Genomic DNA, 27,681 nt, shown 5'->3' on the forward strand with positions numbered 1-27,681 from the left:
TTCTCAACTAAACATGGCCATTACGAATACACACGTATGCCATTTGGTCTTAAAAATGCCCCAGCAACATTCCAAAGATGCATGAATAATCTTTTGGAAGACCTTATTTATAAGGATTGCCTTGTTTATCTGGATGACATCATTGTGTACTCCACTTCATTGGAGGAACACATACTATCACTCAGAAAGGTATTTAACAAACTAAGAGAAGCAAATCTTAAACTCCAACTTGACAAATGCGAATTTATGAAAAAGGAAACTGCATTCCTTGGTCATATAATAACAACAGAAGGTATAAAACCTAACCCAGACAAAGTCAAAGCAATTCAAAATTTTCCGATACCCAAAACTCCAAAAGAAATTAAATCATTCTTAGGATTATGCGGATTCTTCAGGAAATTTATACCCAACTTTGCACATATTGCAAAACCATTAACTCTAGGATTAAAGAAAGGAGCTGAAATAAATATAAACGACCCAAATTATATTTCATCCTTTGAGAAATTAAAATATCTCCTTATGAATGATCCTATACTTGCATATCCCGATTTCAAAAAACCATTTTTCTTAACCACAGATGCCAGCAACATAGCTTTAGGTGCGTTCCTTTCACAGGACCATAGACCTATTTCTTATGGTAGTAGAACACTTAACGAACACGAACTTAATTATTCAACCATAGAAAAGGAATTACTATCTATTGTATGGGCAACTAAATATTTTAGGCCATACCTTTTCGGTAGAAAGTTCGAGATTCTAAGCGACCATAAGCCTTTAGTATGGCTCAACAATATAAAAGAACCAAATATGAAACTTCAAAGATGGAAAGTAAGACTAAATGAGTTTGATTACAAAATTAAATATTTACCTGGCAAACAAAATCATGTAGCAGATGCCCTTTCCAGAGTTAAAATAGATGAAAACTTTTTAGGATCAACAGAAAGCACAGCAGCTACAATACATAGTGCTCACGAGGATAATGAAAACTACATTCCAATAGTAGAAAGACCCATTAATTATTATAACAGACAAATAGAATTCATTAGAGGTTCAGAAGACAAAACAGAAACAACAACTTACTTTTACAAAACAAACATAAAAATAACATACAAAGAAATGACCAATGCTTACGCAAGGGATATAATCATAAGATATCTCTGCAGTAAGAACACTGTACTATATTTTCATAATGAACAAGATTTTCCCATATTCCAACAAGCTTTTATCGAAATAATACAACCAAACGCAAATACAAAAACCTCGAAATCTAGCATTAAGTTAGAGGACCTTCAAACGTTTGCACAATTTAAAGAAATAATCCTAAAACAACATAAAGAATTATTACATCCAGGAATTGAAAAAACGATTAATTTGTTTAAAGAAAAATATTATTTTCCCGATTTCCAAAACCTAATTCAAAACATTATTAATGAATGCTCAGTATGCAATATCGCAAAGACAGAAAATAGAAATACAAAACTAACTTTTGAAATAACACCAGAACTTTTTAATATCAGAGAAAAATACGTCATGGACTTTTACATGATCGACAATTTACAATTCCTCTCATGCATTGACATTTACTCGAAATTTGCAACACTTGTAGAAGTAAAGTCTAGAGATTGGTTAGAAGCCAAAAGAGCAATTATGAAAGTATTCACTGAAATGGGCAAACCGATAGAAATAAAATCAGACAAAGATTCAGCATTTCTGTGTATAGCACTAAAAAATTGGCTACAAGAAGAAAATGTAAAGTTAGAAATCACATCAAGTAAAAACGGCATCTCAGATGTAGAAAGATTCCATAAAACAATAAATGAAAAACTCAGAATTATTAATAGTGAAAATGACATCGAAGATAAATTACTCAAATTTGAAAAAATTCTCTACGTATACAACCATAAGACGAGACATAAAACAACTAACCGAACACCAGCGGACATTTTTATCTATGCAGGATCCCCCGACTATAATACCCAAACAAGAAAAATACATCAAATAAACAATTTAAACGAAGATAGACACGACTTCGAAATCGACACTAGATTTAAACAAGCACCACTAGTAAAGTCAAAAACGACAAACCCATTCAAAAAGACAGGAGAAATAAATCAGTTAGACGAGAAACATTTTGAAGAAAGAAATAGAGGACAAAAAGTTACACACTACAAATCAAAATTCAAGAAGAAAAAGAAAGTTAATAAAAGCAAATACGACAATTAATTAATTACAGGTCAACAACTCAAGATGACTTTTTATTACATCATGCTATTCTTAACATTAAAATCAACATGCAGTCAATCCATTGACATAAACCCAGTAAAAGCACCAAACGGTTACTTAATATTTAAAACAGGAACCATGGACTTACCGACAAACTTTGAATATCATTATTTAAAAGTGAACTTAACTCTAATAGACATTACATATAATAATTTAATGCAACAAGCACAAGAATTTAAAAACATAATCCATATTCAATACTTAACAGAAAAACTAAGTAGGGAAATTAATGGAATACACATTGTAAAACGTAACAAACGAGGACTAATTAACGGAATTGGTTCAATATACAAATATCTTTTTGGTACTCTTGATCAGGAAGATAAAGATGAATTAGAAGAAAAAATAAATAATCTTGAAAGCAATAGCGTACAAGCAAACGAACTAAATTACGTAATAGACACTGTTAATAAAGGTTTAGAAGTAATAAACAGCCTCAGGGAAGAAAAAGAAAAAGAAGTAAGATTAGAAGTTCTAATCTTTAATTTTGAGCATTTCACAGAATACATTGAAGACATAGAAATGGGCATGCAGCTCACTAGATTAGGAATTTTCAACCCAAAACTTTTAAAACATAATCACTTAAGTCATGTTAATTCGGAAAAACTATTGAATACAAAAACTTCCACCTGGCTTAAACCAAGTTCAAACGAGATATTTATCATTTCAAACATTCCTCAAGAAGTAATAAAAAACCCTATCTTTGAGATACTTCCTTATCCAGACGAGAATAAAAATATTTTGACAGAAAATTCATACGATAAATACTATTTTAATAACAACACTTTGTTCAATAAAAACACAAAACAAATAGAAACTAACGAATGTATAATAGGCATTTTAAATCAAATCCCAACCACTTGTAAATACACTAAGACATATAAGAATTTTCAAACTAATTACATTGAACCAAACATAATTGTAACATGGAATCTACCAAAAACTAAACTTAATCAAAATTGCGTAAACAACGAATTAATAATAGAAGGCAATAACATAATAAAAATTTACGATTGTGCCTTACAACTAAACGAAATATCAATAATAAATTCATTACTTGACTATAGCCAAAGCATTTATGTAACAAACAATATCACCAGGCTAGAACCTATTTCCTTTATCCAAACAAAAGAGATAATTAAAGAACATACGAAATATTATACTGCATTTCAAACTATTACATTAACCACTTTTATACTTACTATAATAAGTTTGATTACATACTTAATCTATAAGTTTAAGGCAATGCCACAAAAATTAATTATTAAGCATTTCCGATCAAATAACAATCGTGGTCCCACAGACATAATCGAAACCCCAATTGTTGAAAAAATCGAGTCCCAAATTATAAACAAAATTGACACTCCAATATTTACAGCTGAGAAAAATCCCTCGCTATATCCCAATGTATCCGCCTGAGGACAGGCTATTTTCTTTAGGATGGGGGAGTCATATATCCGACTCCAATACCCAATAACATATAAATATTTCGGCCCCTAAAAATCATAACGTAAACAATTGTCCCCCTCAAAACCAAAGCGTATGAACGCTAATCCATAAAAATTAACATAAACAATCGAACACTTGAAGTAATAATTGTCCCCCTCAAAACCAAAGCGTATGAACGCTAATCCATAAAAATTAACATAAACAATCGAACACTTGAAATAATAATTGTCCCCCTAACAACCAAAGGCGTGAGAACGCTAACTCAGCATTTAAAGTCGGACCAATCAAATCGTCGAAGTATCAACCACGCCACCAAAGGGCTCCCAAAATTTAGCTATAAATATAACCATAAGACATTTTTGTAGTCAGTTCTAAGTTTCCTTTCAAATAATAAAGTACGTTACTTAACTCACGAAAAATATCTTTTTTTCCTTATCGAGAAAATCGAATATTTAATTATATACTGGTGTAATAAAAACAAACAACATTGGTTGTTTCCAAAATTAAATATTTTCCGTTGATTTTTTCGAATTTTGAACGACAAGCGTAGTATTTCCCTATTTTCTCCCTTGCATATCCGCTACTTCATAATAACTGGTCCAAATCCGTTGTCGGACTCTGTCTTTTATAAACGTGGGAGCTTACTTGGCTGAGAAACCCTATGCATAATTACTTAACTGAAAATTACGTCGGTAAACTTCTTGACCTTCTCGACCTCGCAAATTATATGTTTTATCGTTGCGTTCATGCTGTTTTGCTACAGCCTTGATCGCACTCTGGCAAATTAATTCCAGGGAAATTAGTACGGTTAAACTAAATAGATCTATCCTCTAATAAGTTAAAACTTTTTAACAGAGGGTAAGTTGCACCGTTCGTAATCATTTGTTGACCAAAACACACACGGTACGGACTATTATTGATGGCCGAGTGCCAGCTGGATCTTAGCGCACAAGGCCACTGATCTAAGGTTTTCATCCCAATTGGTGTGATCTTTGTTCACGTAAGACTTTATTTCAGCTAACACCGATCTATTTACCCTCAAGACGCGTTTGCTTGCGGCGCATACGTTGCGGTAAAGGAATGTCGAACTTTATATTCCTCCAGCAGTGCATTAAACTGATGAAGTTTGAACTGAGGTCCGTTGTCTGATACAACTTCTTCCGGTATGCTAAAACAATGAAACAATTCTGTTTCCAGATAGGTAATAACAGCGTCTGCAGTACATTTTCGAACAGCTTTTAAAAAGGGAAGTGATCGAGAACTACCAAGATCCTTATATTTCCGAGTTGGCTCCTGAATCACCATCACCGGATGGGTGTTCTGTTCGCCGATAAATGTATTTGTCTCTAACCTTGACATCGTTTAACTGTGGCTGCTTTAATTGAATTTTAGCTTTTAAATCTGTATACGTCTGACGACAGATCCAAACCATTTGATAAGGTAATATCTAATAAATCTTCACTATGTACTCGGGATAAAGAGTCGGGAACTATATTCTGTGAGCCTTTCCTATTTAATATTTTAAAATATTTAATATGCCCATCGCGCCAATCTGGAACTTAAGTCAACTTGTGTCATTACCCATTTTAGGGACGCGTGATCTGCAATCCTACACATAGGACAGCCGCAAGGCATTCTTTTTCCGTTACGGAATAAGCCCTTTGACACTGATTCAGCTTTCTTGACATGAAGGCGATTAGTACCTCATTTTCTTCGCTATCTGTTTGCATCAGTACATCTTCCACTCCTGTATGACTAGCATCACAATGTATAGAAAAAGAGCGTCAAAATTAGGGCTATGTAGTATAGGTGCTGTATACAGAGAATATTTTAACCGATCAAATGAATTTTCTGCTTCTTCAGACCAAATGAATTTTCGCTCTTGCTTCAGCGTGTCGGAAACTTATGGTACCATCCCGTGAGATCTAAAAACCTACGTACTTACTTTTTAGACCGGGGCACTGGAAATTCTTGGATCGCTGACACCTTATCAGGGTCCGTTTGAATGGTTCCATTTCCAATAACATGGCCAAGATATTTGACTTCGTTAAGACAAAAACTGCTTTTCTCACATTAATTGTAAGTTCCGCTAGTGTTAGTCTGTTAGCTAACTCGGATAATACTGAAATATGTCTCTCAAATGACTTCGAAACTACTAAAAGGTCATATAAGTATATAAAGATTTCATTTCGCAAACTTGGGAGTATCACTCGGTCCATAAGTTTGGACATTGTTTGAGGTGCGTTTGACAATCCGAACGGCATATACCATACCAGGAAGACCTCTCTATCGTAAACCGTTTTCCCTCGGGCGCTGGCCGCTAGTGGTATTTGCCAATAAGCATCCTTTAGATCAATACTTGAAATAAATTCTGCTTTCAGAAGCCGACTAAGAATACCGTCAATTAAAGGCATAGGATAGGAGTTTTTAATCGTGACTTCAATAAGTTTCCGACTGTCAATACATAATCGAACTTTTCCTGGTTTCCTGGTTACCCCAAGGGCAATCATACGATCTATCTCTTGATACATTGATTTTGGTGAACTGGACTGGTGAAGCTGCTAACATTGTGAACACTAGACCAAATATGATTTTCGTTTATATAAAGAAGGCTTCCAATGATGTAAGAGAACTTCAGATTATTCAAATTATAGGGCTTTAGGTAATGGTGTTATAAGCGAGGCGCAACAGGAAACTGGACCACCGTTTTAATGTCAAAATTTCGGACATATGAAAAACATCGGCTATGTATAGCCAGATTTTAGCAAGTGCTCAGTTAAGAGAATATCCAGTCAGGGTTGATATGACCAAGAACACTACCCCAAAAACATAGTTTAGCCAAAACACAACTGGTTTCTAGCCGACTTAAGTCAACCATTTAGCAGCAAATTCAAAACACTGGAAAAAAACATTATGGATCTCAAATGTCTTAAGCCTTTCGTAAACAAAACCAGAGGGCCGGGGCTAACTTCGACCGCGTCAAAGTTTGTATACCCTTGCAACTTTTTTGGTAACTCTTTCCTTACCTATTAGCCATCAATGTGGAAGAACGTTTTATCTGAAAAGGCTTATGTTTGCGAAAGAATAGCCTACAATCATAGGAAATAACGAAGATATTGATCATAGTTACTGTTTTCCACCTATCGTTCATATGAAAGCTATATGATATAGTCACCCGATCTTGATCAAATTTGGCAGAGTCATTAACAGATATATCAAACTAACAAATGTTTAATTTGAAAGCAATCGCGTTAAAAGTAACGAAGTAATTTACAAAAGTCACTGTTTTTGACCGATCCTTGCTATGGGAGCTATATGATATAGTCGCCCGATCTTGATCAAATTTGGCAGAGTCATTAACGGATATATCAAACTAACAAATGTTTAAATTGAAAGCAATCGCGTTAAAAGTAACGAAGTTATTCTCAAAAGTCACTGTTTTAGACCGATCGTTCCTATGGGAGCTATATGATATAGTCACTCGATCTTGATCAAATTTGGCACAGTAGTTTATAGGCGTAATAATCTCTCTAATATTGTCTGGACGTTGACGCGTACAATGCGAAGTACGTTCAAGTGGCCCATACGACACCAGGACATAGCCTGTTTCGCGCGAGCCCAAGCAGAGTGCTGTCCACCTCCCGCCCGACCGACCGTGGGGCGCAGCCGCATATCTGACGGCACGATCGCGTGGACAAATACAAATAAAACGGACAAACAATTAAAAATATGATTAACTACAGCTAATTACTAGCTAAATATGCTAAAATAGAAGTTTTCAAAAGGGAAAGAGAGGCTTCTGATCTGATTACGGGATACAGAAGATTGTAATCAGAACATAGGACTCGAAAAGGTTCATGCAAAGAATAGTTAGAACTACAGTGTTTAAGGATAGAGGAATACAATTCCTAATAGTTCTACGGGGTACAGATAGGTTTAACTGGTTCAATAGCTCTATTTCACCTATTAAAAGTTTATGAATAAAGATAGCACCAAGCATTACTCTACGATTAATTAAAGAAGGAAGATTGATTAAAAGAAGTCACTGGAGTATGATGGCAAATTGACATTGCGATCCCAATTTAGACCGCGAAGAGCAAAAAGCAGAAATCGCTTTTGAACAGATTCAATTTTACTTTGGTGCATCTCATATTGAGGTGACCATATGCAAGATCCGTACTCTAAGATAGGACGGATTAAAGAAGTATACAGAATTTTGGTTGTGTACGGATCGTCAAACTCTTTTGACCATCGTTTCACAAACCCAAGAACATTCATAGCTTTACTAACTGTAGCAGAAATATGAGGATTAAAAGTTAATTTATGGTCCATAAGAACACCTAAGTCATTGATAATATCTAACCGCTCTAAGGCAGTGTCGTTAAGATAATAAGTTGCTAAGTATGGAGTGCATCTATAAAAAGACATAACTTTACATTTAGAGCCGTTAAGGTTTAATAGGTTTGTTTCACACCAACTCTGAAGATCATTAAGATCCGATTGAAGTAGGCTAGAAGATGATATGTCTTTAAAACTGAGGTAAAGCTTGACATCATCCACGTACATAAGCACCCGAGAATGTGACACTACCAATGGAAGATCATTTATAAAAAGAGTGAATAGCAATGGACCCAAATGACTACCCTGAGGTACTCCAGAGGTCACTTGATGGTCTTAGAAAATGAAGACTTAAAGAGGACCTTTTGTGTACGCTTAGAAAGATATTGAAGAATCCAATCTAGCAAAAGGCTGGGGATGCCAAGTGCGTTTAATTTATATAGAAGCAGAGTATGATTAACGGAGTCAAAGGCCTTGCTGAAGTCAGTATAAATGACGTCAGTTTGCACGGCAGTCTTGAACCCTTTGATTGAATGAGATGTAAATTCTAATAGGTTAGTAGTTGTCGATCTACGTTTTTTAAACCCATGTTGGGATGACGAAATGATTGAACTACAAAAATGCTGCAATTGAGATGTTATTATTTTCTCAAATGCTTTGGGTATGGCAGACAATTTAGAAATACCTCTATAATTGGAGGCTTCGGACTTCTTCCCCTTTTTATGAAGAGGAATAATATATGATTCCTTCCAGATAGGCGGGAAGGCGGAAGATGTGACGGACAGTGTAAACAACTTAAGTATTGGCGTACATAGGGCCTCCGCGCAAAACCTTAATACGCAGCCTGGTATTCCATCAGGGCCAGGTGCATATATTGGTTTGACGGAACTGAGCACGCTAAGAACCGAACTTTCATCAAACACAGGGTCTAAAATGCAATTAGACGATTGCAAGTGATGAGGATAAGGAGGATTTGCTTGATAAATCGAAGAGCAATAAGTTGTTTTGAAAAAATCAGCAAACATGTCGGCAATTGCCTGATCATTGTCAGCTTTATTGTTTTCGAAAGACAAGTAAGACGGGTGCACCGATGTCTTACGTTTAACATTTACAAATTTATAAAATTGCTTAGGATCGCGAGAAAACCTGAGTTTACATTGCTGAAGATAATCTTTATAGCACTGTGAATTACATATACATATAGGGAAAAATCCGATGCTTTACCGGATTTTTTAAATCTTTTATAACATCTCGATTTTACGTTCTTCAAGTTACATAACTCACGTGAGAACCAAGCAGGTCCATCAGACCATCCTAGAGTCACACGCGGGACACAAACATCAAAGAACGACTCAAGAGTTTTATAGAAGACAGAAATGGCCGAGTCCATATCCGTGCAAGTATACAGATATGTCCAATCATTAGTTAACAAAAGTTTAGTAAAGTTTGTCTTTCGAAAACATCGGGTTGGAGGCATCGAGTTATTATGTCGAGACATAACACCAAAAGGAAGGTCAATGGTTATATCCAGAGTTGGATGAAAGTTGTCTTCGGGGATAACTAAGGGATCAGTCCTGGAAATATCGCAGTTGGAAGAATCCAACACAAATACCAGATCTAGTGATCTGTTACGACTATTCCGGACAGGATTTATTTGAGTTAGGGACAACTCAAGCAGACCATCTATGAAACAATGTGACAAGGAGGGCAACAGTAATAAAGAATCAAATGAGAGGGTCCAGGCAATCTCAGGTAAATTAAAATCTCCCAGAACAACGAGCAAGTCTTTGTCAGAGAGATATGAGGATATAAGTTGAATAGCTTCCAAATTGTGAGTGTATACGGCCAAGTCGGACTGTGGTGGAATATACGAACAAGTAATAAAGGCAGAAAAAGAATTAAACGAAATTTTAACACAAACAAATTCAATCTCCTGATTGGAGGACTGGACAATTTGAGACGAAAACGCCGAGTCAACAGCGATCAAAACGCCACCACTATTACGGATAGTCCGATCATGTCTATATATTAAATATTTTGAGGGGGAAAATTGAAGCGTCAGCAATATCAGGCTTCAGCCAAGTCTCAGTAAAGGCAAGAATATGAAAGTCAAACGCTATACTATCTACATAGAGTCTAAACAGTTTAGACTTTAGTCTCCGTACGTTCTGATAGGCCAGAGTTAGGGACAAAATTAGTTTTTTGACTCGCCAACAGGTGCAGACGAGCCGGAAGGAACGTTATTCACAGAGGCAGGTAGCAAACTAATCGGAGGCCGATTCTTCTTTTTTATTGTATACTCTTTTACAACAAGGTGTTCCGGCCAAAAATCTTTATGACATATTTGGCCAAAAAGATCTGGGGAGACACCTATTTTAAAGGACGAAATGTCCCGAGTATATGAGAAACGGAACTTTTCCACCGCAATGTTTGGTGCTTGAACTTTGCCCTGGATGTAGGCTATGACTTCTTCAGAAGTAGTATTGGGATCAAGCCTCGAAATAAAAATTTGCTTTTTGGGTGGAACTACAACAAGGGAACTAGGAATACTAGGCACAGCTGTAGCGGCTACAGCAGACGCGGCAGCAGCTGAAGCAGCCAGCACTTTACTAGCTCCTTGTAACTACTTTATTGGCAATATTCCTGGAAACGGATGTTTGCCCGGACGGTTCGGAAACTACAACCGATATCGTGTTAGTAGGTGGGATACTGTCTCCAGGGGAAATGGGAAGAGACTCCACACCTGCCAAAGCCGGACTCCTAAACGACATCAGCTGCTGTACATTTGGTGACATAGGGTCAATGTCGAAAGCCGGAACTGGTAGAGACGAAAGTGCCGACGGACTGAGGGACGCGCCCTGAAACCTGGCCCTCTTTCGCGTCGGAGATTCAATCAAAAGTTTAGAACTTCTGAATTGAACCTCCATCGCCAAAAGCTCCTCTTGGAGCTTATGAACGCCAGCTGACAGGTTTTTAAACGCTTCCCCAGTCCGTTTCATAAAACTTCGCATCTCGAGCTCCAAACCACGACACGAATCACAGCCCCATTTAAGGCCGCCACCCTGTGCAATACTGTCCCGCACCTTGACTGTGTAACCAGCACATTTAAAGTGCATTACATTGTCACACAGCCAACAGTAAAGAAAGTCTTCACTTGCTGGGATTATTGCAATTATATTTGCAACAGACAGACATTATTAAATAATTGATATTATACAAAAACAAATTATAAATCAATATGTAAATAAAAAGAAAACTGTATATGAATGTATGTAAAGAGAGACGTATACAAACCAAGGCAAAAGCTAACTGCAATATGCAAATTAGAAAGAGAAAACAAAAAGAGAGAATATTTGTACTTATCTGTATTATAAACACACAACAACAAAAACTTGTCACAAGCGCGAAGTTAACGGCCGCGAGCGCGATCAAAAGAGAAAACAAAAGAATAGAGAGCACCAACACCACACAAACAAAAGCAAACTATGAACTGTAAATTGAGAGCGCGGGTGGGAGCAAAAGATAGAACGAAATCAAAAACTAAGCAGCGCAACAACAAAATTATATTTGCGTTTGTTAAAGTTTTGATTATAAATTTATATAAATGTTTGTAAATTTAACGCAAACTTCGCGATGAGTATAGCGATTTATTAAGAATTAGTAAGGCAATGAATTTAAATTGAATATTATAAATTAGCTTCACGAAAGAATGAAAAACAAAAATTAAGCGAGAGCGCAAAAAAAACACGACCGACTTCGATGAGTGACAATATGTTATATTAGGTTTCACGATAATAGCACAGAAAATAACGAAGTTATTGAGAAAAGTCACTGTTCGTGACTTTGGGGTTGAATCCGAGATATACAACCAGCAGTATATACAAGCCTACGTGCAAAATTTCAGCTCTATAGCTCTTACGGTCTAGGAGTAGTTTGCGTTGATCCAGACGGACGGACGGACGGACGGACATGGCTATTTGAACTCGTCTCGTCGTGCTGATCAAGAATATATATACTTTGTATGGTCGGAGATGCTTCGTTCTATGCGTTGCACACTTCTGACCAAAATTAATATACCCTTTTTGCAAGGGTTAAAAATTAGAAAACTCAAAGAGCTGAGCCGATAAACATATCAACCTCAACATGAAAATGAACAGCCCAGATGATAAAGATGGCTTCTTATAAGAAAAATTGTACTGGTTGACATTGACATGTTCATCATCCTGCAAGATAGCGCATATTTCAAATGATCAAAGAAAGAATTTACAGAACAGGTGACAACCGCATTTACGATATTTACGTACGGATTACGTTTCGTCTGCGCAATATTACAGTATGCTACACTTTCATTTGCCTCTAAATTGTTTTTTTTTTTTGGTAGGTGACATGCTACATAACCTTCAAGCTATTACTCCGTCCCATTCTCTCTCTGTAAAAAATCTCTCTTGCAAAGTAAGAAACATTTCGGGTCCTCGCTTTTGGGTGTAGTTTGCTACTTTTTTTGACAAAATCTTAAAAAAAAAAATGATCTAAAACAGCCATGACCGCTCAATTTTTGAGTTAGCTCGAACTTTCTGTCTGGGAAGCCGATGATTAATCTTTTGCAGAGGTGGACCATTTACGTTTCTATTCCGGCAAGCTTGCTCATCTTTCCCCTACTTTGATTTCCCTTTTTGCCATTTATGTCCATACCATGGTAAGCATTCTGCATAAACAATCTGATAAAAGGGAGCCTTCAGTGAGCGTTTGTGAGTGTTCGTTTTCGTCTGTCAATAAATAATCGAACTTTTCCTGGTTTGCGCACAAGTACAACCGGTGATGACCACGGGCTATTTTATTCTTTTATTACCCCAAGGGCAATCATACGATCTATCTCTTGGTACGTTGATTTTTCAGCATAGTGCCGCTGCTTGATCGCTTTTGCATCACCTACATCGATATCATGTGACAGCCAGCTGGTTTTTCGCTGGGATTCTGGGATTCGGATAATGATTCGTTTAATTCGCTATCGAGATTAATACAAGCTACGGTTGGTTCTTTTTCTTTATGCGCCAAAAAGGACGATAACAAATTAAAGGCTCTCCAAAACATGCACACCGAACTCCGTTTTTTAAATTATTACAGCGAATACAAGAAGGTTTTGTGGGCATCAGGTTGACCGCAGCCGTAGCAAAATATTTCTTTTAGTGCCACCCGGAGCTGTGACCAGGTCACTAGTAGAACGCTGCGGTGAAATCTTCTGAACCAGTCGCTAGAGATACCAGTTCTAAATCATTATTAAGTGTTTGTTTTGTGAGGGCCTCGACTCTATAGAGGTTATCGGATACGTAGTCTGATTGGGTCGTTAACCTTGACTGTCCCGTGGAGGGATTTGGAATAACTCTTCAAATGTTTGTCTTTCTCCCGAGGGTTGGATGGATGCTCTGGATGGTACGTTTTCTGGGAGTAGTTGGCCATTAAATACCGCTCGTTGTAGGGTTATCTCTAAACACTGGGTCATTTGGGCTACAGCCTGAGACATGGTCTGCAACAAGGTTTGTGAAACCTGAGTCATTGATTGAGCCACTACCTGATTCATTTGGGTCAGCCACGTTACTCACATTCGATACAGACGTAAAATTTTAAATTCGAGTACTTAAGAACACCAAGGTATAACGGTACAGGCATAGCGGCGGAAAAACAGGTGTGAGGGGAACAGGAACACGTTAAACTATGTAGTTATGATAGCCTACTGGTCTATCATGTGAGCGCCCACCCAACCGTGATTCTCGGGCCACGTCTGAATTGAGAATCCCTCCAACATGTCTTACAGCCTCTTATTATTTCTCAGTCGGTTGCATGGTTCCCCAAAATTTATTAACTTCTAATCTTATGACCAAGGCACTCACATTCACATTTCTTTCGGAAAACAAACTATCTTAATATTATTCATTATTCTCGCTCAGTCTGCAAACACACGAGCACTCTAGCGCCGCCACTAGCCAACGTCCAATTCTGGCCTTGTGGAGTGCTTTGTAAAACACGTTCATACGCATATTTTGCATGTTTCTTGTCCGATTTCAATAAAATTTGGTAGTTTGGTAGAAATAGATAAGATTAATTAGACTGCCGAATTTAAATGCGATAGCCAAAAAAATACAGGAGGGGATCGGTTTTTTCTAAATTATGGAGGCGCAAGTGGGCGTGGCAAAATATGAATATATATATATATTCTGCGGGCATACTAAGCTAGTATACATACTAAATTTGGTGACATTAACTTTGTTTGTTTTTGATAAAATCAGTTTTGTTTAATTTGCGGGGGCGGAAGTGGGTGTGGCAAAATTTTTAAATAGCCAGTTTCTGCGCGTCTATTAAACTAGTCTGCATACCAAATTTGATATCTCTAGCTGTTATATTTTTTAAGAAAAACAGTTTTATGTGATTCCTGGGGGCGTAAGGGGGCGTGGCAAAAAGCTTGAACAATTAATTTCTGCGCGCTAACTAATCGGGTATACAAACTAAATTTGATGTCTCTAGCTGTCATACTTTTTAAGAAAAACAGTTTTATGTGATTCCTGGGGGCGTAGGGGAGCGTGGTCGAAATTCCAACTAACTCTGTAAATTTGCATAATACACGAGTATACATACCAAATTTGGTGGCTCTAGCTCTTATAGCCTCCGAGATGTTTGTGTTCATACATAATAAAATACTAAAAATAGATCTGAATGAAGCAATTCATACCTTACGGTAATAGTGGAAACCATTTGAAGACAAATTCACGTTTAAGGTACACAGTAACGGGTACAAAAATTGACTAAAAGAGTGTCAGAAAAGGCATATGCAGCGGTTTCATATTTGAACAATTAAAAAAAACTAAAAAAAAGCCTAAACAAACGATAAATAGAAACGAGTTGTATTTTAACCAGAGGGCCGGGGCTAACTTCGACCGCGTCAAAGTTTGTATACCCTTGCAACTTTTTTGGTAACTCTTTCCTATTAACCATCAATGTGAAAGAACGTTTTATAAAAAAAGGCTTATTTTGAATTTAAACCGGCTCGAGGTCAATCTTACAAAAGAAGATTATTTCAAAGGTAACACACAAAAAGGTGAGCACGTTGTCTGTATAGCTATTTCAAGAACTACCAAGTTCTATCATCAGCAGACTTTGCTAAAGAACTCCAGAATTGCAATAGCCATACCATGTCCTCAACGCTAAAACTAGTTGGGAATTACATTGCCAACTAAATTAAGCGAAAAATGCTGGCGAAGCCTACAATACCGAAGACCACCTTTTGTGCATTAACCTTAGGCGCTATGAAATATTAGTGTAAGAGCTTCGCCCTTAACAAACTAAATTCAAGACCTGTTTCTTTTTATACACGGTATATTGTACCATATAGAAAAAGGGTTTTTTTTGGAATAAAATTCCAAAATAACGGCGTGCCTTCCGTTAGTGTTATCTGGTTAGCAATGTAATTCCCAACTAGTTTTAGCGTTGAGGACATGGTATGGCTATTGCAATTCTGGAGTTCTTTAGCAAAGTCTGCTGATGATAGAACTTGGTAGTTCTTGAAATAGCTATACAGACAACCTGCTCACCTTTTTGTGTGTTACCTTTGAAATAATCTTCTTTTGTAAGATTGACCTCGAGCCGGCTTAAATTCAATTTACATTGTCATTTATTGAAAATATCCTCCCTTAAAAATTGGTTAAAAAAGGAGTTGAAAATGGAATTGTTTCTGAAACTGTCAAAGTAATAATGGATCAATGGCCAACAGCTACAGAGGCAGCTGTTTCCATAGTAATAAATGAAGTCCTATTGTGGAGACAACGTTGGATTGGGGCAGAAACTCATCCGAATACATTCATCGACGCATTAAATCTTTGCAACGAAGGACTTTTTCTCAAGGTTTCAAAATTTTTTAAGTTAGGAGCAACGTTAGCTGTGACCATTGCTAGCAGTGAACGGAGCTTTTCAACTTTGAGGCGTTTAAAAAATTGGATAAGAAATTCAACTGGAGAAGATAGGCTGAACGGACTTGCTCTAATGAGTATTAACAGAGATATTGATATGACGGTGGAAGAAGTTATCGACAGATTCGCTCAAAAACAGAGGAAAATCGATTTGTGATTTCGTACATTTATGTTTTGCAACAGTTTTTTATGCTCCAGAATTATCAATAAATTGATCAATACTTATTCAGTACAATATGATTTCAACTGTTTTTGCCACAAACAATTATTTACATGTAAATATTGTTTAGTTTCTTATTAAAAATGTTTTATCCATAATTAAACTTAGTATAAACTACAATGGAAAATCGTACGTCAAATTTTATCTTGAGATGGTCATATATACACTCTATAAAATTTAATTTTTATATTCTATACAGCATTTCAATATACAAATTTTGGTCAATATCCTAAAACATGTTAACAAACAAGCCCACCCTATAGCAGAGCCAGGCACTCATATCCCCCGGGGGACGAACACGATCGGCTCGTCGTATGCGTGTAACCGAACGGCTGCCGAAGTCCTCACACAAAAAAATCAAGAGCATGAGGGTGGATTTAGTTTTCCTCAGCATTTCGACGCAAGCAGACCTATGTCGCTTTGTTGAGAGATGACACATGAAAAAATTGATCGCTCCTTTGTTTTTCTATCTTTCTCTTGCATCAGTTTAGCTGCTGCACTCGTTTTCTTGATTTGAGGAAAATTTTGTCAACTTTCATTTTGCGCAGTGTAAAGCAACACACGCACACAAGCAAGTGCACACATACAACTACATTTTTCTAGCGCTCTCTTTGTGCCGGGCCCTGCCCTATAGCTTAGCTTTTAAGGCAGAGCCAGGCACTCATATCCCCTGGGGGACGAACACGTTCGGCTCGTCGTATGCGTGTAACCGAACGGCTGCCGAAGTCCTCACACAAAAAAATCAAGATGGATTTAGTTTTCCTCAGCATTTCGACGCAAGCAGGTCTATGTCGCTTTGTTGAGAGATGACACATGAAAAAATTGATCGCTACTTTGTTTTTCTATCTTTCTCTTGCATCAGTTTAGCTGCTGTACTCGTTTTCTTGATTTGTGGCAAAATTTTGTCAACTTTCATTTTGCGCAGTGTAAAGCAACACACGCACACATACAACTACATTTTTCTAGCGCTCTCTTTGTGCCGGGCCCTGTTTTAGGGAATACTGAATGTTCTCTCCCGTTAGATGTGCCTTGTGGAAATAGGAAAAACAAATTTTTTCGGACCCAATACAGCAAAATCATAAAGTGAGGAACCAATCATAGAGCCTTTTAAAAATTATCGATAACGTTGTGATTTGCATTAAAGTTGAGACCATAACTACAAAAACAAATTCTAAACTTCGAAGTGTTTTGCATATTCGTGAAAATATTTTGTTCTTGGTGATCTACAATCAAGGGTTTGTTCCTAATTTGTATATTACAAGCACAGTAATAAAACTTTTTTGGTTACATAAATATGTATACACGAAAAAAGTTCCTCAAAAAAATTAATTAAATTTTTTTTTCTATATATGTACATATATGTATGTACATACATACATACATACATATGTATGTATGTAAGTACAGTAGGTTGTCAGATTTATCTTGCATAAAGGAATCCTTTGTTGCAATTAACGTTAATTGCATTGTACATTCCTTACCTATTAAAAAAAATGAGTAGAACAAAAATAGTACACGTATGCATGTATAAGAGAACGCCAAGTATGTCACTTTTTAGCACCCGAATCAAATTTAAAACAGTAAGCGTCGATTCTATTTTACCAAACACCCAAAAAATTTTGCGTAGATTATGTGTTTACATATGTACATGTAAGTAAACGGCAAAGTGCACTTAAAGCAAATGTACAAATAGCAACGATAGATCACAAAAAGCAAGACGCAATAATGCGCTGTGAGCGAAACGCTCATATTTTACAGTTATGACTTCGAGTGTCTTCAACTGAAGACTTACAAAATATGTAATGCCTTTGTTGTAAACATTAAAATTAAATACGTATGTACATATGTATGTCCATATGTTAGTTCATTTAAACTTAAGAACACAACAAAAACTCAAAAAAGAAAACAATTCTATGTCATAGCTTTTTCAACCCAACTAATGTGAAAGGTCACAATTCTAGATTTAAGTATAAATTTAAATACTTCAATATCAATATTTAAATACTTCAATATTTGGTGTGGCCACCCTTTTGTTCCAAAACTGCTTTTAGCCGGTTTGGGACTGATGCTACCAGTTTTTGTCCCATTCCTCAATAAGGGCAGTTTTTAAGTCATTTTTGAGTTCTGGTGACTGCGCCGGCGATTTCATGACGTAAGGGCAATTCCATATTAGCCAGGTTTGCACAATGTCGGAAGTGTGCTTGGGGTCGTTATCCTGGTAACGGGTGTTTTTTTAAGCGTTTGGTTTTTAAAATTGTAATGAAACACACAAAATTTGAATATTATTGTTAAATTTTTATTTGAGATGATAAAACAATCTTTGCCAATTACTTTTTAAAAATGACTTCATGTAAATGTTGGCCGCGACTGCGTTTCAAGTGATCAACACGGATCATTGCGCAAAATCTTCCACGTAGTCGAAGGACACAGTCCCAATTGCTGAGAACGCCGACGAATGGACAATTCACGATCTTCATTGACACTGGCCGCTACAGCTGCAATATTCTCTTCTGTGCGCACTCTCCGTACATGATTCAATGGTTGAATGTCCAATAAAATAAAATGTGTGCGAAATTTGTCCACAATTGCCTTTATGGCTCCGGTTGGTCGGTTGTGTCGACCATAATATGGACGTAATTTGCGAAACACATTTTTCACAGAACACGAATTTTGATAATAAATTTCAATGATTTGAAAACGTTGTTCGGGCGTAAGTCTTTCCATGATGAAATGGCAAACTAAACTGAGCATTTTTCACTTTCACAGCTGTCATGAACATCATGCGGTATGTCAGTGTTGCCAACGTGAAAAACCAAAAGCGTAAAAAAACACGCTTTAGTATCAAAAATTTACGTTTATTCCGAGTCTGCACTTTGAACCAAATTTCTCTTAGGAACATCTGTGTAAATATCCTTTGTCATGGTTGTTTCAATAATTTCGAGTCTCCCGACACCCGCTGAGGAAATGCAATTGCCATGTTTTACGGTTTTCGAATTTTTTAATCATGGAGCTCAGTGTCTGCAAAAATGTTAAATTTGGACTCATCAGCGAGAATAACTTGCTCCTAGAAGTTGTTGTCCTTGTTTATATGCTTCTTTGCGAATTAAAAGCGTCACTTTCGGTAAGTATTGCTCATAAAGGACTCCTTTCTAGCGATTCTACATGGATAGATCGTTAGCCCTGAGAACTCTTCGTATGGTGTCAGCAGAGCACGTTTTACAAATTGTTTTCTTCATCTCAACAGCTTGTTTTAGAGCCGAAATCTTTTGGGTTTTCTTGAATTTTACGGACGATAATCCGTGGCAATCAATATTCTGTTTGGGGCTTTTCTTTCTTTATTTTCGACTCTATTTTCCTGAACGAAACGGTTTATAATTCCTTTTACAGTGGACTCGGAAATGACTACAAACTCGGCTGTCCTTTGAAATGGTGTCAGCAGAGCACGTTTTACAAATTGTTTTCTTCATCTCAACAGCTTGTTTTAGAGCCAAAATCTTTTGGGTTTTCTTGAATTTTACGGACGATAATCCGTGGCAATCAATATTCTGTTTGGGGCTTTTCTTTCTTTATTTTCGACTCTATTTTCCTGAACGAAACGGTTTATAATTCCTTTTACAGTGGACTCGGAAATGACTACAAACTCGGCTGTCCTTTGAAATGTTTAGGGACCAATTTTCGTTGTTCAATCCATGAACGCTTTCACATGGCTCTAACGCGTGCTTTGTCAAAAAACTTTTTTGCACTTGCAAAATCTACTAACGGACATAATAACTAAAGCAAACGCCTAAAAATAACCGTTATTCTAAGAACTGAATGATCGCAGCTGTTGAGTTAAGTCATTGGGTCCAATAAACTGTGACATAGAATTGTTTTCTCTTTAGTTGTGTCGCAGAATATGATGTCGCTCCAGTATTGCGGAGGCTTTCCAGCGTTCAATATTTGTAATGTACACAACCGGAAATAATTCCAGATCATGTACATCCCCTCTTAGTCAAAATCTTTCTTGTTCAAAAAGGAGGTCGGGTTCGGCCTAAATAGGTGGCCACTCTTTTGCAGTCCCTGTACATCCGATGTCATGATGGGCAAGAGCACCACAAATCAGGCCGAAGCCAACATACATATACGGGCTTAATGTATTGAGAAATTTGGATCCGGTTGGGACTTCTGGCTGTCGGCTAGCAAACAGTCTTTGGGGGGGGTTCTTTGGACCAACATTTTCTCAACACACCCGTACTACATAAAATAAAACAAAGTCCCTGTTGCACGAATATTAGACAATTACTTAATTGAAAGAAAAAGAACTAAAAGATAGAGAAACGGGGATATTTGTATCGCACGAATAGGGAAAATAAAATATTAGGTTAAATCAAGCGACTGGCATAGGAATGCAACAAATTCGGTCCACGGGACTCTCAATCCGCAACGAAAAACCTTTCTCTGCCCGTATCCGATTCGGGCGGCTATTCCAAGCTAGTCAACTTCCTCGAAAAATCTCTGTGCCCTTCACGGTGTGCAGCCCTTGAGCGGTGTCTCAACAGAAAAATATATTTTGCAAATTTACGGAATTCCAATTGTGATTCCTTTTTCCAGGTTTCCAAAATACAAATCAATTGTGGCTAATTTTCAAACGAACTTGTTAGAAATTTACAATGATTCGAATATCCACAAAAAATATAACTAACGATAATAAGATTCACAAAACTCTATAATAGTTGTCCTTGATGCTCCAAATTAGTATAAAGTTAATCATTAGGCTTGATGGCCGAGAAAATTTCAGATTTAAATTTATATATTTTTTCTTGAGGAGCGGCGTGGTTAAGGCGTCTAGCCAGGTCGGAAGTTCGTCAGAAAAGAGTGTGACCAATGCATGCGATCGCGCAAGATACCTTTCGCTAGGGTTGCACTAGTAGAACTATCGAACTTCTAAGCTCAGCTGATCATTATTATCGACGCACTTCCTTACCACTGAAATTCAAATTAACGCCTTAATTTTTAAAAATAAAACTAACGGCAGAAACTGGGCACTACAACCACAGGATAATACTAGAGCTTGCTTCGGAGTATTAACCTGAAAAAAGACAGTTACTGCCTAATGTCCTTAGCATGATAAGTTCCTAGCAGTTTGCCATTCAAATCTTCCAACACGTAATAACAGTTTCCTAATCTCTCTCTTACTCGGGACTTTAACCATAGCAAGTTAAATTTGGCATTAACACATTTTTGAAAGTTGCTTTGACCAAAATTACGTCTAAAGACTTCTTGTCCGACCTTGAAATTAACATCCTTGGTTCTCAGGTTATATACCTTTGCATTGTGCTCTGCTGCCTAGGCTATATTCTTCTTGAGTAAATTACGCCGTAGTGCTAACTGATCGTCCTTTCGTAATACGTTATTCGGTTCATTTAGCATATTTATCCTTTCGAGAAGAGTGTATTGGGAACCATGTGTGGCCATGTCAAAGCCAAAGCCGAATTCCTTAGTGCACAACTTATAGCGGGTATATGTAGATCCCATTCGCGCTGGTCCTCTTTGAGATAGGCGCGGATTGCTGCAATGATAGATCTGTTCACTCTCTCAGAGGCATTCGACTGTGGGGAATAAATTGCTGTATACACATGTTTTATGCCCAATGTCGTTAACCATGCATTAAATTCGCTTACCTTGAATTGTGAACCATTGTCGCTAACCAATATCTCGGGAACTCCATATCGAAAGAATATATTATGCTGCAGATACTCTTGAATCACATTGCTCTTAAACGCTTTAAGGGGTTGAAACCAATGATACTTAGATAAATGATCAACCACTATCAGAAGTCCAATATGCCCACGTTTGCTTCTCGGATATGGTCCCAAAAGATGAATATATAATCGCTGAAAAGGTCTCTCTGATACTACAGCTTTACCCATCGGTGGCTTTAAGATTTGGTTGGGAGCTTTTGTTGACTTGCACGTCTCGCAATTCCGGATATAATCGCGCACTTGTATCACCGTGCCAGGCCAATAGAATGTCCGACGTATAAGCTCCAAAGTTTTTGCCATCCCGCCATGTGCAGATATTTTATCTTCATGTTTCTTAGTTAGCAATTGGGTAATCGGAAATGTAATGTCAGAAAAATTATCAATGAATCTACGATACCAACCAACAACACCCAAGAAACCTCTGGTCTGTTTTATAGTTTTCGGAACCGGCCAATTTTTTTATTTCTTCTATTTTGGCAGGATCTGTTGATATTTCTCCTCTTCCTACAATATAGCCCAGATATGGCACTTCTGTAACACAAAACATGGTTTTTTCTATATTTAACGTTAGATTTGCCTTTCTAAATTGCTGAGACATACGAATCAGAATCTCCAATTGAGTATCAAAGTCTTCTGAAACAACGCAGAGATCGTCTAGGTATCCGAACACACAATATCAAACGCGCCATGGTTTGCGAAGCGTTGCATAATCCGAACGGCATTACGGTGAATTGGTAAAGGGGGTGGCCGGGTATCGTGAAAGCTGTTATGGGTTTGGATTTTTCTGAAAGAGCGATTTGCTAGTAGGCATCTTTTAAATCGATTTTTGTTATAAAATTGGCCTTTGGCAGTCGCGCGAAAATTCCATCTATGCTTTGCAAAGGGTATGCATCCTTTTTTGTGACTTCATTTATTTTTCTTGCATCTAAACATAATCGCACTTTTCCGGATTTTACCACCATACGCATAGGAAAATCCAAGGACTATTGGCTCTCTCGATCACTCCCATTTCAAACATTCGGTGGATTTCTTTATACATCAACTTTTCAACCGCTGGCGACACAGGATAGAAGCGTTGCTTGATTGGAGTTGCTTCTTTGATCTCAATATCATGAACAATAAGTGGAGTTCGACCTAATCCTTGTTGTTTAAAATCCGGAAACCATTGAATAACATCAATTAATCTTTTCTCCTGCTCTGGTGTTAATACACATTTCTTTTCTTCATCAACCGGTTGAATATTTTTGTCTAATGTGGGAGTCTTACAAGGAAATGAAAATTCTGGACAAAACTCAAAAGATTTCCAGAAATCGATTCCCAAAATAAGTCGTTTTGCTAATGATGGGATAATAAAAAGAGAAAGAGGTTTTCGCTTGCTTTCGTATTGCACCTCTGTTCTTACTATTCCGGTAACTGGATGTCTTTTCCCATCAGCTGTGGCCACACTTGATATAATAGTTGAAAATCCAGGGCATTTCGTCCAGTCTTTTGCTGCTAAATCTGATCCGATACAACTGATATTGGCTCCAGTATCCAATAGACCAAGCTCAGAAAATTCGAGAAATTGAATTGGAGCGTAGAAACGACCATCTGCGGCTTTATTAATCATAGACAATATTATTAGTTTTTGGGCATCTTTTACTTTTTTCCAAAAGCGACGCAGACGTTCGCTCGAGCGACTTCTAATGAACTGGGAAGTTGCAACTTCCTTTGCAAAGATTTTGTCTCGAATCGCTAAATAATTTTGCAGCCGTTGATGGTATGGTAGTCTGGGATATGGCTGTATTTTATTTTCTCGCCGATTCGTTTCGTTATTACCTGTCAAATCTGGTGTTTTGTTGTTCGTCGCTGTATTATTGCTAACATCTACTGAGGGTCCACTCGATTGCGACGGAATGATGGGCCCTGATTGGAGTTTTTCGAACGAGCTAGACGTACATCGCATTGTGGTTTGTAAACATTTTTCTTTCCACATCCGTAGCAGAAAATGCGGCGCTCTTCTTAGCACATGTCCCATCTGTGTCCTTCGATGTCACAATTCCAACAAATGTATTTTTTTTCCTTGACGTGAATTGCATTTAGCTCAGGTTGAATATCTTCCTCCTCGGGCTCTTCATCTGTCTCTTCAAGTAAAGCGATATTCTTTCTAACATTTGTATATTTTGTGATGCGTTTTCCTGATTCTTCACGGAGAAATTGCTCTCGGCGGTGCACCAATTGGCGAAGTTTAGATACCGATTCTATGGGAACGTATAATAACGCTTCTAGTACTTCAGAAATAAGGTTTCTTTGTAGCTGATGAACGAGTCGTTTTTCTTCCATAGGTATTGTCAATCTCGATACCAAAATCATTACGTCTTCGTAGTAAACATCAAATGCTTCACCAATCCTCTGTTTTCGGTTGCGGATTTCTTCAAGAATCAAATCATCATCCTTAAAATCGTCATATTCCTGTTTCAAATCCAGGCAGAATTCTTCCCAAATAACTTCGTCATGGTCTTTTCGATAGCGCCAATACCATTCCTTGGTTCTTCCGGTTAATAGTATGTGCAAATTTCTGCACACCGGTGTAAATCACTCTGAAAGTTATCTACAGTTAACGTTTTTAAAGAAATTCTGAAACTGTATGACCTTTAGGAGACGCCTCAAATTTAATACCCCAACTTTGTACTAGTTGGGCAGCTTTTCCAGGATCAATGTAATGGTGAGGTTTTGAATTCGATCTTGGCGTCGAAGCGCGATGCTGATCGTGGTTACTAGATTGTCCACCTGAATTATTTAAATTCAAATTTCCTAGTCTCTGATCAATTAAATATTCCATTCTCTCAAAAATTGCATCCACATTTATCTCAGCTGCTCTGCCTGAAGTTGAATGTTGCTGCGACCGAGCTGAACGCTGGTTGTGTTGATTCGAGTTTTCCGGTTTACGTGCCGTTGAAGATTTGGGTTTTCTTCCCCTATTTTTAATGGACAAGCCAGAGATGCTACATTACTTGACTGTGATTGAGCTCTAGTATTATGGGTCTTCTTGTTTCTATTATCTATGTGACCATCCGCTTGTTCAGACATTATGAACTGTACTAAATCGTTTTGGTGGCATATTTTCTTACAGCAATGACATTCCTGATGTTCTTGTATATACACTCTTGGTGAAAAATATGATTACATTTAGTAATCCTAAGCTCTTCTGTTTCAAAAATTACTTTCGAACAAATTGTGCATTCTGCTTCTGGTAGCACACTCAATTCTTCATTACTTCGAATTACTGGCATTCTGATTATTTTTCCCCAAAAATTACTTTAGATACTTTATTTAATTTGTTTTAATATATTTAATCATATAACTATTATCTTCCTTGTTTTAAAAGTGAGGATGAGCATAATTATAGGTGCGGTACTAATATCGAGGGAGAAATGAACTAATCGATAGTTCAATCTCAGAAAATTTTTGTGAAGGGATAGAAAAATCTTGTCGTCCTAGACCCAATCATCTATATCAAATCCAAAACGAAAAGACTGATCTCAACAAACTCCTAAACTGAACTAGCTTTGTTTCATCGGTCAGAATTCGGACCTCGCCAAATATCTGCAGTTCCAGATGATTAAGCAGTCAATTCAATGGTATATGCTGAAATATTTGTTCTATTGTTATTAAAAGAAATGGAAAAAATCAATAAACTACAAAGCCGACGCCGACATCACAAGCTTAATATGCCTTACTGGTCGTAAAATCGAAACAATCATATTGACGAATCCCAATAAAAAACACAGCCTATAATATACGTCTGTCATTATATTGTAGAGTTTGTATATGTTTCCAAATATATTCACAAATTCATGTTAAAGCTCCTCATCACTGGTCAGAACTCGGATTCTCCAAATATCTGCATTCCTAATAAATAAGTTACTCAAACAACCATCCATGAATACAAAAAGAAAGCGAAATGAAAAGAAAATACAAATTTGATAACAAAGGAATAGATAAAAAGACTAGGGATTTCATTAAAAGATAGAATAAGAAATAGGAGAAGGAAAAAAGGAACCTGAAATTCTTGAACAACTCAGCTCAGCCTGAATCCTATAGAGAAACATGGTTGAACCGAAATACTGTATCAAGTCTAACAAGGCCCCACGTTGGGCGCCAAAATTATGTAATGTACACAATAGGAAATAATTCCAGATCATGTACATCCCCTCTTAGTCAAAATCTTTCTTGATCAAAGAGGAGGTCGGGTTCGGCCTAAATAGGTGGCCACTCTCTTGCAGTCCCTGTACATCCGATGTCATGATGGGCAAGAGCACCACAAATCAGGCCGAAGCCAACATATACGGGCTTAATGTATTGAGAAATTTGGAGCCGGTTGGGACTTCTGGCTGTCGGCTAGCAAACAGTCTTTGGGGGGGTTCTTTGGACCAACATTTTCTCAACACACCCGTACTACATAAAATAAAACAAAGTCCCTGTTGCACGAATATTACACAATTACTTAATTGAAAGAAAAAAAACTAAAAGATAGAGAAACGGGGATATTAGTATCGCACGAATAGGGAAGCTACTAAGATGTTATTGTAGCTTCGCGTCTTAACCCACCCAACCAATGATTTTCCCATCGCAAGATTCGGGAAAATCCCAATATAATCAGCTCACCGCTCACATTTCGCCACAAGGAAGATTACGCACTCTTTACTCAAACATTATAAACGATATTTATTCACGAGGGTTACGGAATACTAAAATACTTCGATAAGTCGGAAACATAATCCGATTTAACTAAACTAAAATGATGATTATGATAATAAACGATACTCAAATTAGTTGGATCATTTCAGGCATCCAAAAGCCAAATTAGGTATAATACGTTTTGTTTTGTTGAATCTTAATTGTAAGGTGGATATATATCAAATTATAGATATTCAAAATAAAAAAGTCAATTGAAATTTGTAAATCTTCAATTTAAATTATGATTTTAAATATAAATGGCGACTCTGCTCACACAGTCAAAGGCGATTATCGATAGCGTTTTAAGTTTAACACAATGATTGACAATTTCCTTTTCTTTTCAATACTTCCAATACTTTTTTAGCTTTCTCGAGATGGTTTTTTTATTTGCAGATTAATTTACAATGAACTCTCTTTCTTTTTGCATAAAAAAAACAGGGAAATACCAGATCGAGCATGATTTATGGTTTAGAACTTAGGACTTACCCATCCGTCCGGTCCGTCGAAGGTCTTCGTCGTCCGCTGGATGATGCTTAGGAATAAAATATTAGGTTAAATCAAGCGACTGGCATAGGAATGCAACAAATTCGGTCCACGGGTCACTTACTGAAATTCAAATTAACGCCTTAATTTTCAAAAATAAAACTAACGGCAGAAACTGGGCACTACATATTGCAAAGTTTATTATACGCATTTTTTTTATATATATTCCTATAGTTAATACCTTTGTTAATATAAGTTTATACAAATTTTTTGTATCAAAATCCCCCCCTTTTTTATTTTTCGATGTTGAAGTTACACTTGTGTGACTTTTTTCATTTTGCAAACAATTATTGGACATACTGTAGGTGTATGCGTACCAATCGCAGCATGACGCATGGGGAAGAAGAAGAAATGAAATGGAAATGGAAAAACTTAGATATTTTTCAATTATAATATCTGACATTAAAGGCAACATACGAAGAGTATTGGT

The 27,681-nt window shown here is 37.0% G+C and overlaps 1 protein-coding gene across 1 annotated transcript in view; it reads left to right on the forward strand.

The window, feature by feature from the left end:
* The first annotated feature begins 17,385 nt into the window (after window positions 1-17,385).
* Npc1a (Niemann-Pick type C-1a) overlaps window positions 17,386-27,681 on the forward strand; it is a 379,153-nt gene continuing 368,857 nt past the window's right edge. The window contains exon 1 of the mRNA XM_068283957.1: window positions 17,386-17,483. The gene's annotated coding sequence lies outside the window, so the exon portion shown is untranslated. The remainder of the gene's footprint in view (window positions 17,484-27,681) is intronic.

The sequence above is a fragment of the Drosophila tropicalis genome, unplaced genomic scaffold (genome assembly GCF_018151085.1).
Source record: "Drosophila tropicalis isolate 14030-0801.00 unplaced genomic scaffold, ASM1815108v1 contig_258, whole genome shotgun sequence".
NCBI lineage: Eukaryota > Metazoa > Arthropoda > Insecta > Diptera > Drosophilidae > Drosophila > Drosophila tropicalis.